The sequence below is a fragment of the Bombina bombina genome, chromosome 7, assembly GCF_027579735.1.
Source record: "Bombina bombina isolate aBomBom1 chromosome 7, aBomBom1.pri, whole genome shotgun sequence".
NCBI lineage: Eukaryota > Metazoa > Chordata > Amphibia > Anura > Bombinatoridae > Bombina > Bombina bombina.
Genome location: NC_069505.1, coordinates 366992403 through 367010674, shown reverse-complemented (window position 1 = coordinate 367010674; position 18272 = coordinate 366992403). Strand labels below are relative to the sequence as shown.

Genomic DNA, 18272 nt, shown 5'->3' with positions numbered 1-18272 from the left:
GGTCTGATGGGCCGCACATGAACAGAAACATACTCAGGTTTCCTACATATCTGACTAACTCAGAGACGTTCCATAAATTTCTACAACATTCGTGGACAGATTTCATGACTGATAACGCAGAACATATGGACAATCCCCTGCTCCTCTGGGAAACTGCGAAGGCGGTCCTAGCGGGTAGCATCATCTCGTACATATCTAAGCTTAAGCACACAACACAGTATAGGCTTAGAAGCCTACAGAAGCAACTAGGACAGACATATCAAGTCTACCTTCAGACTAAGTCGAAACCAGCCTATATTAAATACATCACCTCAAAAACGGACCTTGAGGCGTTCAAAAAGCAACAGGCGGCTTCTGGCCTATTAAAATCAGCGGGTAGGTTCTACAGATTCGAAGATAGGGCAGGTAAAATGCTAGCCACTCTAACAAAACCACAGACAGCAAAGATTAAGATAGCAGCGATACGCTGGAATAACAAGGTATGCACCACACCTGAAGACATTGCGGGATGTTTTGCGCAATACTACTCGCAGCTATACGCAAGTCAAACTCCGTCGGCTCAGGAGGTGCAAGACCAATTTTGGAATTCGGTACAGTTGCCCAAGATATCCCTAGTGCAACGCCCCCATCACAAAAGAAGAACTGGCATATACCCTGCAGACTCTGTCCATAGGTAAAGCACCGGGCCCTGATGGGTTCCCTGTTGAATTTTACAGGTTACTTCACCCACAGATAGGTGGCACGCTCACTGGTCTCTACAATGCCTTCTTGCTATCCGATACAACCCCCTTGGCGAGCTTTACATCGGCTCATATCACTCTCATCCATAAACCGGGTAAAGACCGATCTCTGCCGACATCCTATAGACCCATAGCGTTGTTAAACACCAATTATAAACTCTTCACGAAAATTATGGCAAATAGACTCAAATCTATTCTGCCGGATCTTTTACACTCAGACCAGACTGGCTTTGTGGCGAAACGTACTTCGGTGGTCAACCTTCGCAGGGTATTGCAGGTTATTGAACATTTTTGGTCTGTGGGAGAGAAGGGTGGCAGAAAGAACGCATCAGAGGCCTTCCTGCTATCGCTAGATGCAGTTAAGGCCTTCGATAGGGTTGAGTGGGCCCATCTGCTAAACACCATGCAGAAATTTGGTTTTGAGGGCCCCTTTCTAGACATTATTAGCAAAATATACAGGGCCCCTGTAGCAAGGGTTTTGTCCGGTGGTTGCTTCTCTAATGATTTTAATCTACAGAAGGGTACCAGGCAGAGTTGCCCACTATCGCCCCTATTATTTAATCTGGCCCTCGAGCCTCTCGCGCTTAAGCTTAAACAAATATTTCCAGGAATTGTCATAGGAGATGTACCCCTCCACTTGGCATTGTACGCAGATGACATGCTGCTGTTCGTGTACTCCCCGCAGATCCATATCCCGCGCATACTTCAAGTAATATCTGATTTCGGTAGTTTCTCCGGATACAAAATAAACACTTCTAAATCGGAGATACTCTGGCTCCATAGACACCAGAACTCTAGACACACCTACCCCTTTACTGAAGCGACGGATGGCCTCACCTATCTGGGCATTCATCTCCATAGAGACCCAACAAAAATATATGAACTAAATATCTCAGAGAAATGTGCACAGCTTTCTTCTCTTCTTTCTAACTGGGCCAATCTCCCTCTGGGGCTGTCGGGGCGCGTCAGCCTGATAAAGATGTCAATCTTACCCAAAATCCTATATCCGCTACTCATGCTGCCATTTCTAATGACAAAAACAGATTTAAATAGGCTCACAAGAGCGGTATCTCACTTTGTCTGGAAAGGTGGCAGACCGCGAATTGCAACACATAAACTGCATCTCCTTTACACCAAGGGGGGATTGGAACTCCTGAACTTACAATGGTATAACTGGGCGGCTCTGGCCAGACTGGTGACAGATTGGCAGCTGTGTACAGGACACTTTTGTGACCTGAAATTAGAAGAAGCGGTGGTAGGTCCCATAGCCGTGGCCTTTTTGCCATACGGTGACTGCAAAATGCTACCCCCTTCAATTACTAACAATGTGATGTATAGGGATCTGCTAAGAGCCTGGCGTAAATTACATAAGTACCTGAAGGTGGACAGCCCCACCCCAAACTATATACCTATAGTGGGAAATCCCTGCTTTCCAGCGGGGAATGATCACTAACCATTTCATGTTTGGAAAAGAATGGGCTTTGTAACACTTGGGGATATGCTGGACCCGCTACAGCACACAGTACGCTGCTTTCAGGAGCTGAGAACTAAGTATCAAATCCCCAATCAACATTTTTATGCCTATCTGCAACTGAGGCACTATATTTTGACTATGCAGTCACGGTGTGAAATTTTTTGGGAGAAATCGCCTTTTGCTGTTTCCCAGACATTGTTTCGGATGGACATATTCTCCTTGTCCCAATTCTACTCACGTATCGTGATGCAGGACGAGTCCTTCATACTTACTGACATATTGTCAAAGCATAACCTCACTAACCCAATAGAACTGACAACACAAGATATAGTGGACAGCTTAGAACGCACAAAACAGGCAACACTGTCAGTACATCTCAGAGAAGCACAGACTAGGATATTACATATGGACTACATCACACCACATAGAGCAGCAAAATGGAACAAACAGATCCTGGATCAATGTGTCAAATGTGGAATGGTCGCCCCGTCGTTCCAACATTATTTTTACGCCTGCCCAGTGATTAGAAGATTTTGGGGACAAATCCAATACTGGCTAAAAATCACACTAAAACTAGACTTGGTGCTCACAATGACTGAAATACTACTGTTTAGGTGGGATGATGTATACAAAACATTGCACAGACTTCTAACAGCTTGTGCTCTGTTGGCCAGACAATGCATTCTAAAGAGATGGATCAGCAGACAAGCTCCAACAGTAGCGCAGTTCAAACATCTGTTACTAAAGCAACTCTTCATAGAGCAGTACGATGTTAGACTTGACACGTTGAGTAGGCTGAAGCCTTTTTTGCGCAAATGGAGACCCTATATTGACACACTGGGTCTGCCAACACAAAGACAGATCTTAAAACCGTTCATGCATCTAGAGGCCATGCTGGAAATGGCTGCGGGTGGGAGTTGGCAGATTGTGACATACATAGCAGAAGATCGCAATACGGAACAGGGGATATCTGAAATTATGCTATTCTAGTCTAAGGATATATGTGCACATATGACCTCCCCTTTCCCCCCTTTTTTTTTTTTTTTTTTTTTTTCTCTTCTTCTTCTCTCTCACTTCTCCTTCCCACTTCCCCCTCTAATTCTTGGTCTTTGGTGAGGACTCCCTACATATCTGCTTCTTCTACGAGTCTTCTACATCCCCAAACTCTCGCTGAGTCCCATCACTCACTTAGAGTAATGTGTGTTTAGAACTAGGTCAATATATATGTTTAATTTGTTAGAATTGTTGATGTTTGTATTAAAAGAAAAATTTCTTCTCGGGAAGCATGCAAACGCCAGAAACTGAAGACTCCAAGCTTTTTCAATGACTGTGTTACATCAGAACTATGTCTTGTTACTATCTTTTTGACAATTTGAGAAATTTGAACTACACTATATAACTGTGTTTTTGTGTATGCTGCCTGAGATGTTAATAAAAAGAATTTAAAAAAAAATAATGTAAAGTAGATATGAGTCGTGGCTGGTAGGTAGGGCAGCAATTTAACACAGTATGCTGTGTAAGTGAGAAAAACAAAGGCCTGATAGAAAATGAAGTTAGATTACACTAGCAAAATAATTTAAAAGTTTATATTTTAATATTAAAATAATGTTAAGCAGATATGAGTGGTGGCACTGGCTGGCTACTACGTAGGGCAGCAATTAACAACAGTATGCTCTGTAAGTCAGATAGACAGATCTAATAAAATTAGATTACACTAGCATAATGATTTAAAGATTTTTTTTTTAATTTAAAGAAAAATGTTAAGCACAGCTAAATATCAGGGGAGAGCGTGCACGCAGTCGAGTTTCCCGCATGTGGGGAAATCGCAGAGGTCAGCGGACCCAGAGTGCAATGAACCAGCCTCGCCCTGGGAGAGCCACCTTAGTGATCATGGCTAAGACTCCCCTGCCAGGTAAGTATGAGGGGAAAGGGCGCCTGGCAGGGAGCCGCTGTGTGCGACAAAGCCTTTTGGCTGGGGGAGAGGAGGCAGGAGATCCTTTGTTGAAAGGCAGGGATGTAAGCTCAGGAGCGTGGACTTGCCTGCAACACTAGACGGCAGCAGTTTGGCAACGATGCTATACACTAGCAAGAGCACTAGGGGCCAGCACTATTTGCTGTCATGTAGCATTTCCAGGCCCGTGCACCCTACCTTCCTAGGTATCTCTTCAACAAAGAATAAGATGAGGAGCAAGCCAATTTGATATTAGATGTCAACTGTAAACTTCCTTTTTTCTTTTCTTGTTAAATTGCATTCTCCGCCTGAATAGAGAAAGAAAATGTGGGGTTTAACGTTCCTTGAAGCTTGCGCCCCAGTTTCAAGCTCTTTGGGGGTTGCGCCAAAGCAGGAGCGGCCACAGCATCCCCCGCCTGAAAGGCCTCATTAAGCTGGGCAAAACGTTTGAAAAAAAAAAAATATATCTCCCAGGGGCGCCCCAGCTCTCCGCGGAAAGCTGAGGAGCAAGAGACTTAGCCGGGGCATGCTCCTGACTGCAGCATCCTCATTTGCATAGCACACGCCCCCGCAAGTGCTGCCCTCTATGGGTGTGAGAGGAGAAGCTTTCCTTTTCTGTCTTTTTCAGCACAGGTAAATATCAGGGGAGAGCGCGCACGCAGTCCCCCACTACCACAAATTGTGCAGTCGAGTTTCCCGCATGTGGGGAAATCACAGAGGTCAGCGGGCCCGGAGTGCAATGAACAAGCCTCGCCCTGGGAGAGCCACCTTTTTTTAGAAAAATATAAATTTATTTATAAACAATATAAACAATAAACAGTGAACATATTACATTTTGTCACATCAAATAAAGAAAAACAAAAAAAAAATAAACAAAGCAAAAAGTACATTTTGACTGCAACAATACATAATTAAGAAACAAAATAGAATTCAAAACAAAAACATTTCTCATACTTAAGTACTATAATATTCATTGAAAATACCTTTTGCTTTTTCAACAACGTCCTTACTTAAGTAGAAAATATTGTCCATATTTAATTTATGTCTGGCTTGTAACATTGCATCTTTCACAGAAGTTATTGCTAACCAGCATCTTAACCACTTGTCAGGAGACACATTTTGATCATTAATACTAAACAGTAATGATTTACTAGATATTTTCTTAAAACCAAAAGACTGTAACCATAAAAAACATTTCTTCCATACTCTTTGAGCAAAGTGACACTCCCACAACACATGAAAAGTAGATTCTTCTCTACTACACTTATCTCTTATGCACTTAGCACTGGTACCTATGTTTCGCTGGAATAAAAGTTTCCTTAATGGTAGAACATTATAAACACTCTTCCGAAGTAAATCTTTATGCACATTAATTAACTGTTTATGATTAATCATTTTCCATAATTCTACATTCTCTGCATCTGTAAGATCAATAAGTTTCACCATATTTATACATAACATTTTTTGTTCTAAAACTTTCCGATTTACCTTTTCAAGAGCAATTTCACTAAGATTACATTTGCTGACCCAATCTTTAAATTTATTATACCAAAAAGGGGCAGTTTCTGCATGGGGTACAGTCAAATCAATAGGTTGATGCCACTTTCTACAAATGTAAAATTTAAGCCAGAAGTTAACAAAAAACCTGTTTGCAGTTTTACTATCTTTACACTGCATAAACATTTTTAAAGTAAAATCTACAAAAATAGCAGCAAATTTGACTTCGATATCTGGGACATTTTTTCCCCCTTTATTCGAAGGCAAACACATTGTTGTTCTTTTAACATACTCCATTCTGCTTCCCCATATAAAACAAAAAATCTCTCTTTTAATCCTAGTAAGCATGATCTTACTATTGGAAAAATCTTAGCTAAGTAAAGAAGAGTAGCCATAAGCTCACACTTAATTACTAAAACTCTTCCAGTCATAGTTAATTTCCTATGTCTCCATTTATCTAACTTCCTACAAGCTCTCTCAGTTCTTTCTTGCCAGTTTACCGACATCATATTATTACCAAATTTAACTCCTAAAATTTTAATAAATACTTTTTGAACTGTTAAACAAATCCTGTCTGAGGCTCTTTCCAGTTAACATAATAAATTTCACTTTTTTCAAAATTAATTTTTGCTGAAGCTGCAAAGAAAAACATGTTAGCATATAAAAATACTCTTGCAACTGAAGAATTATTATTGCAAAACAAAGTAACATCATCCATATATAAACTTATTTTAACTTGCTCTTTACTACTTCCTGGTGCCATTATTCCTAAAATATCTCGATCTTCCCTAATAACATTAGCAAAAGGTTCCATAGCCAGAATAAAAAGAATAGGAGATAGGGGACAACCCTGTCGCACCCCACTTCTAATTGATACAACATCTGTCAAGAAACTATTCATTAAAATTCTACTGTGACAGCACCTGTATAATGACTGTATCCAATTACACATAAAGGGACCCGAATTCATACTTTCAAGAACCTGAAATAAATAAGTATGACTTATTCTATCATATGCTTTTCTTGATCTAATGACACAAGAACTAAAGGAACTTATCTATCTTTGCAGTACTCCATAATATCCCTAATTAGACAAAGATTCTCAGAAATAGATCTCCCAGGAACACCACAAGTTTGATCCGGATGAATTAAACACTGAATGACAGAACGTAAACGTAAAAATACAACTTTGGACAAGATTTTATAGTCAGTGTTCAACAGAGTAATTGGTCGCCAGTTCTTTATTTGTTGCATGCAACCTTTCTTTTTATAAACAAGAACAATCAGACCTTCTCTCATAGTGGGCGTCAGAACTCCTTTCTGCAAAAGACATAACCAAAAGCAATCACCATATTTCACGGATTCTATAGTGACCTTGATTCATAAAAAAGGCAAACCAAAAGAAGATATGGGTTCGTACAGACCCATATCTCTACTCAATAATGATTATAAGATTCTAATGTCCATTATTGCAGATAGGCTCAAGAAAGTAGTCGGTGACATAATCCACCCAGACCAGACGGGATTTATGCCAGGGCGAAATGCTGCCAGAAACATTCGTAGAGTGCTATTAACAATTGATGATTATTATAACAAATTAAATAGAACAGAAAATAAATGTAAATCAGATTTGGCATTAGTAACTATAGACGCGGAGAAGGCGTTCGATTCGATAATATGGGAGCACATGATGACTTCTCTAACCCAGTTCGGGTTTTTTGGTAATATGGTCAATATAATTGAATTAATATACAAAACGCCTAGAACACAAATCTGTGTAAACGGGGCACTCACTCCATATATAACACTCCAAAGGGGTACCAGACAAGGATGCCCGCTATCCCCAATACTTTTTAATATATCATTAGAGCCACTCGCAATCTATCTAAGAAAGGAAGTAAAGGGTATTAGTCTTGGTAAACAAAAAACAGTGGTATCACTTTATGCAGATGATATTTTATTTTTAAGTGATTCAAAGACTAATATACCAAAAAGCCTGGAGATAATAAACCATTTTAGTAAATTTACGGGGTACAAGATCAACACTCAGAAATCTGAGATCTTGTGGATAAAGAAAAATAAAACAAGTTTCACCAATCATCCATTTAGAGAAGTGACTACGATAGAATATTTAGGAATTAAATTAGGAAATAACCCTCATAAGTGGTATACTTTGAATTATACGCAGTTTTTTTTTAAATTTGGAGATGGAATTACAGAGATGCTAATTGTTTTTCTTCTCTCTTTCAGCTAAAATTATGTTAATTAAATCAATTTTTTTTCCGCGCTTAATGTATTTATTACAGAATCTACCGCTGTTTATCTCTAAGCAGGATTTACTTAGGTTCAACAAGGCATGTTCTAAGTTTTTTTGGGGTAAGGGGAGACCTAGAATATCGGTAGATAGGTTAACTATACCCAAAAAATATGGTGGTATGTCTCTCCCAAATTTAAGATATTACAATTGGACCACCATGGTGAAATATGCAATAGATTGGTTAACAGAATCTCAGTATATTACGTATTATGACATAGAGTCGGAGTTAATAGCCCCTTTTAATTTGAAAGCTGCGTTGCACCATACATATGGAAAATTGCCCGGTAATATCAAACAGTTGTTGACATTTTCAAATATAATATTGGCGTGGCAAAAGTATTGTAAAGTACTGGGGATAGATCATAGAATATCACAATATCTACCCATAATTGGAACACCAGTATTCTCACCAGGCATGCACAATGCAGTATTCAAGGAATGGCAGAATAAGGGAGTTACATATTTTTCGCAATTGTTAATAGAAGGTACAAATAATATACAATTATTTAGCCAAGCTGCGGGTAAATATCAGCTCCCCTCAAAAAATTTATTTGCGTTTCTACAAGCTAGAAGCTTTATTACAACATTAATATCTGAGACAAATCCTGAATGGAGGTTAAGAGAACTAGAGGCAGGTTTCAAACTGTACAAGGCGGGTTGCAGAGCAGTTTCCTATTGGTATGAAGCGGTATTTATAAAATTGGGTGACAACTATCTGACGGGGATAAGAGATAAACTCAAAAAATATTTTCCAAATATACAGGAAGAGGAGATTCAGAAGAGTATAGGAGTAGTTGCAGAGTCCACATCAATAGTTAGTTGGAGGGAAGCTCACTGGAAAATTTTGAATAATTATTATTTCACTCCAAACAGAATTAATAAATGGGCAGCTGAGGGCTTTAGTCTGGGCTGCTATAAATGTAATGCGGAAAGGGTGGACCTTTTACATTGTTTCTGGTTATGTCCCAAGATCAGGCAATTCTGGGGAAAAATTAACTATTGGCTTATTAAATATATTCAAGCACGGTTGGAATTCAATTCAGAGGTAGTTTTTTTATTATGTCAAGAACAGAGACAGGCAGGAGATAAACAACTAATTAATACTTCCATTATGGCAGCTCGAAATTTAATTTTAAGAAAATGGAAACTTAAAAAAGCGCCAAAGATGGTGGAGTTTACAAAGCTGATAAAAATGCAAATGACAGCAGAACTATATGATAAGAAACTAGCTTTGGAGCATAACCTCAGAAAATATTTTAATAAATGGCTCAAAATAATTGCAGAATGGCCAATCGAGATATAAAAACAACATATAGCCCCGTTAAGAAATTCATTAGCTTTCCAGACGCTGATATGTGAAGAGAGGATACCTTACCAGTGGGGTGAAGTCAGAGATAGGATGGCGTAGTTCCGGTGCCCGGAGGGGAGAGGGAGTGAGGGATTACCCCCCCTTTTTTTTTTTTTTTTTTCCTTTCTTCTTCTTTTGGGGTTTGTGACAGGGCAAACCTGAGTCTAAAAGAGTTCTAAGTTGTATGTTTAAAATCCAGCATTTTGTATAAATTAGCCTGATTATGACTATGAAATGTTAACAAGGTAATAAGCGATGAGCCTCATTATGTATTCTTTTTTTGTGAAGTATGTCAAGGAGTTCTGCGTAGTGTAAAATGACAAATTCGGTTGTTTTCTTTTCTTTTTTTTTCTTTGTATTATACACTGCTGGATATTCTGACTTATACTGCATAGTCAGCCCCTCCCCCCTTTTTTTTCTTGTTTTCTTTCTTTCTTTCTTTTTCAGGGTGTGTGATAGGGTAAAAGATGAGTGTAAAAGATTTTTAAGATTTATTTTTAAAACCCAGCATTGTATATATATCAGCTTGAATATGACCATGAAATGTTAACAAGGCAATAAGCGATGAGCTTCATTATGTATTTTTTGTTATGTGAACTATGATAAGGAGTCCTGTGAGGCGTAAAATGATAAACGTGGTTGTTCTCTTTTATTTTTCTTTTGTATTTTGCTGGATATAAATAAAGTTTAAAAAAAAAAAAAAAGATGTCAACTGTAAACTTCCTTTTTTCTTTTCTTGTTAAATTGCATTCTCCGCCTGAATAGAGAAAGAAAACGTGGGGTTTAACGTCCCTTGAAGCTTGCGCCCCAGTTTCAAGCTCTTTGGGGGTTGCGCCAAAGCAGGAGCGGCCACAGCATCCCCAGCCTGAAAGGCCTCAGGAAGCTGAGCAAAACGTTTGAAAAAAAAAGAACCAACCTAAAAAAAAAATTAAAAAAAAAAAATTATCTCCCAGGGGCGCCCCAGATCCCCACGGAAAGCTGAGGAGCAAGAGACTTAGCCGGGGCATGCTCCTGACTGCAGCATCCTCATTTGCATAGCACACGCCCCCGCAAGTGCTGCCCTCTATGGGTGTGAGAGGAGAAGCTTTCCTTTTCTGTCTTTTTCAGCACAGGTAAATATCAGGGGAGAGCGCGCACGCAGTCCCCCACTACCACAAATTGTGCAGTCGAGTTTCCCGCATGTGGGGAAATCACAGAGGTCAGCGGGCCCGGAGTGCAATGAACCAGCCTCGCCCTGGGAGAGCCACCTTAGTGATCATGGCTAAGACTCCCCTGCCAGGTAAGTATGAGGGGAAAGGGCGCCTGGCAGGGAGCCGCTGTGTGCGACAAAGCCTTTTGGCTGGGGGAGAGGAGGCAGGAGATCCTTTGTTGAAAGGCAGGGATGTAAGCTCAGGAGCGTGGACTTGCCTGCAACACTAGACGGCAGCAGTTTGGCAACAATGCTATACACTAGCAAGAGCACTAGGGGCCAGCACTGTTTGCTGTCATGTAGCATTTCCGGCACGTGCACCCTACCTTCCTAGGTATCTCTTCATCAAAGAATAAGATGAGGAGCAATCCAATTTGATATTAAATGTCAACTGTAAACTTCCTTTTTTCTTTTCTTGTTAAATTGCATTCTCTGCCTGAATAGAGAAAGAAAACGTGGGGTTTAACGTCCCTTGAAGCTTGCGCCCCAGTTTCAAGCGCTTTGGGGGTTGCGCCAAAGCAGGAGCGGCCACAGCATCCCCCGCCTGAAAGGCCTCAGGAAGCTGGGCAAAACGTTTGAAAAAAAAAGAACCAACCTAAAAAAAAAAAATTAAAAAAAATATCTCCCAGGGGCGCCCCAGCTCTCCGCGGAAAGCTGAGGAGCAAGAGACTTAGCCGGGGCATGCTCCTGACTGCAGCATCCTCATTTGCATAGCACACGCCCCCGCAAGTGCTGCCCTCTATGGGTGTGAGAGGAGAAGCTTTCCTTTTCTGTCTTTTTCAGCACAGGTAAATATCAGGGGAGAGCGCGCACGCAGTCCCCCACTACCACAAATTGTGCAGTCGAGTTTCCCGTATGTGGGGAAATCACAGAGGTCAGCGGGCCCGGAGTGCAATGAACAAGCCTCGCCCTGGGAGAGCCACCTTTTTTTAGAAAAAACATAATTTATGTAAGAACTTACCTGATAAATTCATTTCTTTCATATTAGCAAGAGTCCATGAGCTAGTGACGTATGGGATATACATTCCTACCAGGAGGGGCAAAGTTTCCCAAACCTCAAAATGCCTATAAATACACCCCTCACCACACCCACAATTCAGTTTAATGAATAGCCAAGAAGTGGGGTGATAAAAAAGTGTGAAAGCATATAAAATAAGGAATTGGAATAATTGTGCTTTATACAAAATCATAACCACCACAAAAAAAGGGCGGGCCTCATGGACTCTTGCTAATATGAAAGAAATTAATTTATCAGGTAAGTTCTTACATAAATTATGTTTTCTTTCATGTAATTAGCAAGAGTCCATGAGCTAGTGACGTATGGGATAATGACTACCCAAGATGTGGATCTTTCCACACAAGAGTCACTAGAGAGGGAGGGATAAAATAAAGACAGCCAATTCCTGCTGAAAATAATCCACACCCAAAATAAAGTTTAACGAAAAACATAAGCAGAAGATTCAAACTGAAACCGCTGCCTGAAGTACTTTTCTACCAAAAACTGCTTCAGAAGAAGAAAATACATCAAAATGGTAGAATTTAGTAAAAGTATGCAAAGAGGACCAAGTTGCTGCTTTGCAAATCTGGTCAACCGAAGCTTCATTCCTAAACGCCCAGGAAATAGAAACTGACCTAGTAGAATGAGCTGTAATTCTCTGAGGCGGAGTTTTACCCGACTCAACATAGGCAAGATGAATTAAAGATTTCAACCAAGATGCCAAAGAAATGGCAGAAGCTTTCTGGCCTTTTCTAGAACCGGAAAAGATAACAAATAGACTAGAAGTCTTACGGAAAGATTTCGTAGCTTCAACATAATATTTCAAAGCTCTAACAACATCCAAAGAATGTAACGCTTTCTCCTTAGAATTCTTAGGATTAGGACATAATGAAGGAACCACAATTTCTCTACTAATGTTGTTGGAATTCACAACTTTAGGTAAAAATTCAAAAGAAGTTCGCAACACCGCCTTATCCTGATGAAAAATCAGAAAAGGAGACTCACAAGAAAGAGCAGATAATTCAGAAACTCTTCTGGCAGAAGAGATGGCCAAAAGGAACAAAACTTTCCAAGAAAGTAATTTAATGTCCAATGAATGCATAGGTTCAAACGGGGGAGCTTGAAGAGCTCCCAGAACCAAATTCAAACTCCAAGGAGGAGAAATTGACTTAATGACAGGTTTTATACGAACCAAAGCTTGTACAAAACAATGAATATCAGGAAGAATAGCAATCTTTCTGTGAAAAAGAACAGAAAGAGCAGAAATTTGTCCTTTCAAAGAACTTGCGGACAAACCCTTATCTAAACCATCCTGAAGAAACTGTAAAATTCTCGGTATTCTAAAAGAATGCCAAGAAAAATGATGAGAAAGACACCAAGAAATATAAGTCTTCCAGACTCTATAATATATCTCTCGAGATACAGATTTACGAGCCTGTAACATAGTATTAATCACAGAGTCAGAGAAACCTCTTTGACCAAGAATCAAGCGTTTAATCTCCATACCTTTAAATTTAAGGATTTCAGATCCTGATGGAAAAAAGGACCTTGTGACAGAAGGTCTGGTCTTAACGGAAGAGTCCACGGTTGGCAAGAGGCCATCCGGACAAGATCCGCATACCAAAACCTGTGAGGCCATGCCGGAGCTACCAGCAGAACAAACGAGCATTCCTTCAGAATCTTGGAGATTACTCTTGGAAGAAGAACTAGAGGCGGAAAGATATAGGCAGGATGATACTTCCAAGGAAGTGATAATGCATCCACTGCCTCCGCCTGAGGATCCCGGGATCTGGACAGATACCTGGGAAGTTTCTTGTTTAGATGGGACGCCATCAGATCTATTTCTGGAAGTTCCCACATTTGAACAATCTGAAGAAATACCTCTGGGTGAAGAGACCATTCGCCCGGATGCAACGTTTGGCGACTGAGATAATCCGCTTCCCAATTGTCTATACCTGGGATATGAACCGCAGAGATTAGACAGGAGCTGGATTCCGCCCAAACCAAAATTCGAGATACTTCTTTCATAGCCAGAGGACTGTGAGTCCCTCCTTGATGATTGATGTATGCCACAGTTGTGACATTGTCTGTCTGAAAACAAATGAACGATTCTCTCTTCAGAAGAGGCCAAAACTGAAGAGCTCTGAAAATTGCACGGAGTTCCAAAATATTGATCGGTAATCTCACCTCCTGAGATTCCCAAACTCCTTGTGCCGTCAGAGATCCCCACACAGCTCCCCAACCTGTGAGACTTGCATCTGTTGAAATTACAGTCCAGGTCGGAAGCACAAAAGAAGCCCCCTGAATTAAACGATGGTGATCTGTCCACCATGTTAGAGAGTATCGAACAATCGGTTTTAAAGATATTAATTGAGATATCTTCGTGTAATCCTTGCACCATTGATTCAGCATACAGAGCTGAAGAGGTCGCATGTGAAAACGAGCAAAGGGGATCGCGTCCGATGCAGCAGTCATAAGACCTAGAATTTCCATGCATAAGGCTACCGAAGGGAATGATTGTGACTGAAGGTTTCGACAAGCTGCAATCAATTTTAGACGTCTCTTGTCTGTTAAAGACAGAGTCATGGACACTGAATCTATCTGGAAACCCAGAAAGGTTACCCTTGTCTGAGGAATCAAAGAACTTTTTGGTAAATTGATCCTCCAACCATGATCTTGAAGAAACAACACAAGTCGATTCGTATGAGATTCTGCTAAATGTAAAGACTGAGCAAGTACCAAGATATCGTCCAAATAAGGAAATACCACAATACCCTGTTCTCTGATTACAGACAGAAGGGCACCGAGAACCTTTGTAAAAATTCTTGGAGCTGTAGCTAGGCCAAACGGCAGAGCCACAAACTGGTAATGCTTGTCCAGAAAAGAGAATCTCAGGAACTGATAATGATCTGGATGAATCGGAATATGCAGATATGCATCCTGTAAATCTATTGTGGACATATAATTCCCTTGCTGAACAAAAGGCAATATAGTCCTTACAGTTACCATCTTGAACGTTGGTATCCTTACATAACGATTCAATATTTTTAGATTTAGAACTGGTCTGAAGGAATTCTCCTTCTTTGGTACAATGAAGAGATTTGAATAAAACCCCATCCCCTGTTCCTGAACTGGAACTGGCATAATTACTCCAGTCAACTCTAGATCTGAAACACATTTCAGAAATGCTTGAGCTTTTACTGGATTTACTGGGACACGGGAAAGAAAAAATCTCTTTGCAGGAGGTCTCATCTTGAAACCAATTCTGTACCCTTCTGAAACAATGTTCTGAATCCAAAGATTGTGAACAGAATTGATCCAAATTTCCTTGAAAAAAACGTAACCTGCCCCCTACCAGCTGAGCTGGAATGAGGGCCGCACCTTCATGTGGACTTAGAAGCAGGCTTTGCCTTTCTAGCTGGCTTGGATTTATTCCAGACTGGAGATGGTTTCCAAACTGAAACTGCTCCTGAGGATGAAGGATCAGGCTTTTGTTGTTTGTTGAAACGAAAGGAACGAAAACGATTATTAGCCCTGTTTTTACCTTTAGATTTTTTATCCTGTGGTAAAAAAGTTCCTTTCCCACCAGTAACAGTTGAAATAATGGAATCCAACTGAGAACCAAATAATTTGTTACCCTGGAAAGAAATAGAAAGTAAAGTTGATTTAGAAGCCATATCAGCATTCCAAGTTTTAAGCCATAAAGCTCTTCTAGCTAAAATAGCAAGAGACATAAACCTGACATCAACTCTGATAATATCAAAAATGGCATCACAGATAAAATTATTAGCATGCTGTAGAAGAATAATAATATCATGAGAATCATGATGTGTTACTTGTTGCGCTAAAGTTTCCAACCAAAAAGTTGAAGCTGCAGCAACATCAGCCAAAGATATAGCAGGTCTAAGAAGATTACCTGAACACAGATAAGCTTTTCTTAGAAAGGATTCAATTTTCCTATCTAAAGGATCCTTAAACGAAGTACCATCTGACGTAGGAATAGTAGTACGTTTAGCAAGGGTAGAAATAGCCCCATCAACTTTAGGGATTTTGTCCCAAAATTCTAATCTGTCAGACGGCACAGGATATAATTGCTTAAAACGTTTAGAAGGAGTAAATGAATTACCCAATTTATCCCATTCTTTGGAAATTACTGCAGAAATAGCATTAGGAACAGGAAAAACTTCTGGAATAACCACAGGAGCTTTAAATACCTTATCCAAACGTTTAGAATTAGTATCAAGAGGACCAGAATCCTCTATTTCTAAAGCAATTAGTACTTCTTTAAGTAAAGAACGAATAAATTCCATTTTAAATAAATATGAAGATTTATCAGCATCAACCTCTGAGACAGAATCCTCTGAACCAGAAGAGTCATCAGAATCAGAATGATGATGTTCATTTAAAAATTCATCTGTAGGGAGAGAAGTTTTAAAAGATTTTTTACGTTTACTAGAAGGAGAAATAACAGACATAGCCTTCTTTATGGATTCAGAAACAAAATCTCTTATATTATCAGGAACATTCTGCACCTTAGATGTTGAAGGGACTGCAACAGGCAATGGTACTTTACTAAAGGAAATATTATCTGCTTTAACAAGTTTGTCATGACAATCAATACAAACAACAGCTGGAGGAATAGCTACCAAAAGTTTACAGCAGATACAGTTAGCTTTGGTAGATCCAGCACTAGACAGCGATTTTCCTGTAGTATCTTCTGACTCAGATGCAACGTGAGACATCTTGCAATATGTAAAAGAAAAAACAACATATATATAAAGCAAAATTGATCAAATTCCTTAAATGACAGTTTCAGGAATGGGAAAAAATGCCAAAGAACAAACTTCTAGCAACCAGAAGCAATGAAAAATGAGACTTAAATAATGTGGAGACAAAAGCGACGCCCATATTTTTTCGCGCCAAATAAGACGCCCACATTATTTGGCGCCTAAATGCTTTTGGCGCCAAAAATGACGCCACATCCGGAACGCCGACATTTTTGGTGCAAAATAACGTCAAAAAATGACGCAACTTCCGGCGACACGTATGACGCCGGAAACGGAAAAAGAATTTTTGCGCCAAAAAAGTCCGCGCCAAGAATGACGCAATAAAATGAAGCATTTTCAGCCCCCGCGAGCCTAACAGCCCACAGGGAAGAGTCACATTTTTGAAGGTAAGAAAAAATGATTAAATCAAATGCATTATCCCAAATATGAAACTGACTGTCTGAAAATAAGGAAAGTCAAGGCAAATAAATGTTTGAATACATATATTTAGAACTTTATAAACAAAGTGCCCAACCATAGCTTAGAGTGTCACAGAAAATAAGATTTACTTACCCCAGGACACTCATCTACATGTTTGTAGAAAGCCAAACCAGTACTGAAACGAGAATCAGCAGAGGTAATGGTATATATAAGAGTATATCGTCGATCTGAAAAGGGAGGTAAGAGATGAATCTCTACGACCGATAACAGAGAACCTTATGAAATAGATCCCGTAGAAGGAGATCACTGCATTCAAATAGGCAATACTCTCCTCACATCCCTCTGACATTCACTGCACGCTGAGAGGAAAACCGGGCTCCAACTTGCTGCGGAGCGCATATCAACGTAGAATCTAGCACAAACTTACTTCACCACCTCCATCGGAGGCAAAGTTTGTAAAACTGAATTGTGGGTGTGGTGAGGGGTGTATTTATAGGCATTTTGAGGTTTGGGAAACTTTGCCCCTCCTGGTAGGAATGTATATCCCATACGTCACTAGCTCATGGACTCTTGCTAATTACATGAAAGAAATATACATTTATTTATAAACAATATAAACAATAAACAGTGAACATATTACATTTTGTCACAGCAAATTAAGAAAAACAAAAAAATAAACAAAGCAAAAAGTACATTTTGACTACAACAATACATAATTAAGAAACAAAATAGAATCCAAAAAAAAACATTTCTCATACTTAAGTACTATAATATTCATTGAAAATACCTTTTGCTTTTTCAACAACGTCCTTACTTAAGAAGAAAATATTGTCCATATTTAATTTATGTCTGGCTTGCAACATTGCATCTTTTACACAAGTTATCGCTAACCAGCATCTTAACCACTCGTCAGGAGACACATTTTGATCATTAATACTAAACAGTAATGATTTACTAGATATTTTCTTAAAACCAAAAGACTGTAACCATAAAAAACGTTTCTTCCAAACTCTTTGAGCAAAGTAACACTCCCACAACACATGAAAAGTAGATTCTTCTCTACTACACTTATCTCTTATGCACTTAGCACTGGTACCTATGTTTCGCTGGAATAAAGGTTTCCGTAATGGTAGAACATTATAAACACTCTTCCAAAGTAAATCTTTATGCACATTAATTAACTGTTTATGATTAATCATTTTCCATAATTCTACATTCTCTGCATCTGTAAGATCAATAAGTTTCACCATATTTATACATAACATTTTTTGTTCTACAACTTTCCGATTTACCTTTTCCAGAGCAATTTCACTAAGATTACATTTGCTGACCCAATCTTTAAATTTATTATACCAAAAAGGGGCAGTTTCTGCATGGGGTACAGTCAAATCAATAGGCTGATGCCACTTTCTACAAATGTAAAACTTAAGCCAGAAGTTAACAAAAAACCTGTTTGCAGTTTTACTATCTTTACACTGCATAAACATTTTTAAAGTAAAATCTACAAAAATAGCAGCAAATTTGACTTCGATATCTGGGACATTTTTTCCCC

At 39.4% G+C, this 18272-nt stretch overlaps 1 non-coding gene and 3 pseudogenes across 1 annotated transcript; all 4 read right to left on the bottom strand.

Annotated features, from left to right (window-relative positions):
* Positions 1-4005: 4005 nt before the first annotated feature.
* Positions 4006-4134, bottom strand: LOC128636800 (uncharacterized; annotated as a pseudogene).
* A 672-nt stretch (positions 4135-4806) lies between these two features.
* Positions 4807-4951, bottom strand: LOC128636805 (uncharacterized; annotated as a pseudogene).
* Positions 4952-10447: 5496 nt separating this feature from the next.
* Positions 10448-10614, bottom strand: LOC128636794 (U1 spliceosomal RNA). Its single transcript, XR_008398728.1, has one exon. It is a non-coding gene; the product is annotated as a U1 spliceosomal RNA (small nuclear RNA).
* A 698-nt stretch (positions 10615-11312) lies between these two features.
* Positions 11313-11488, bottom strand: LOC128636804 (uncharacterized; annotated as a pseudogene).
* Positions 11489-18272: the final 6784 nt, after the last annotated feature.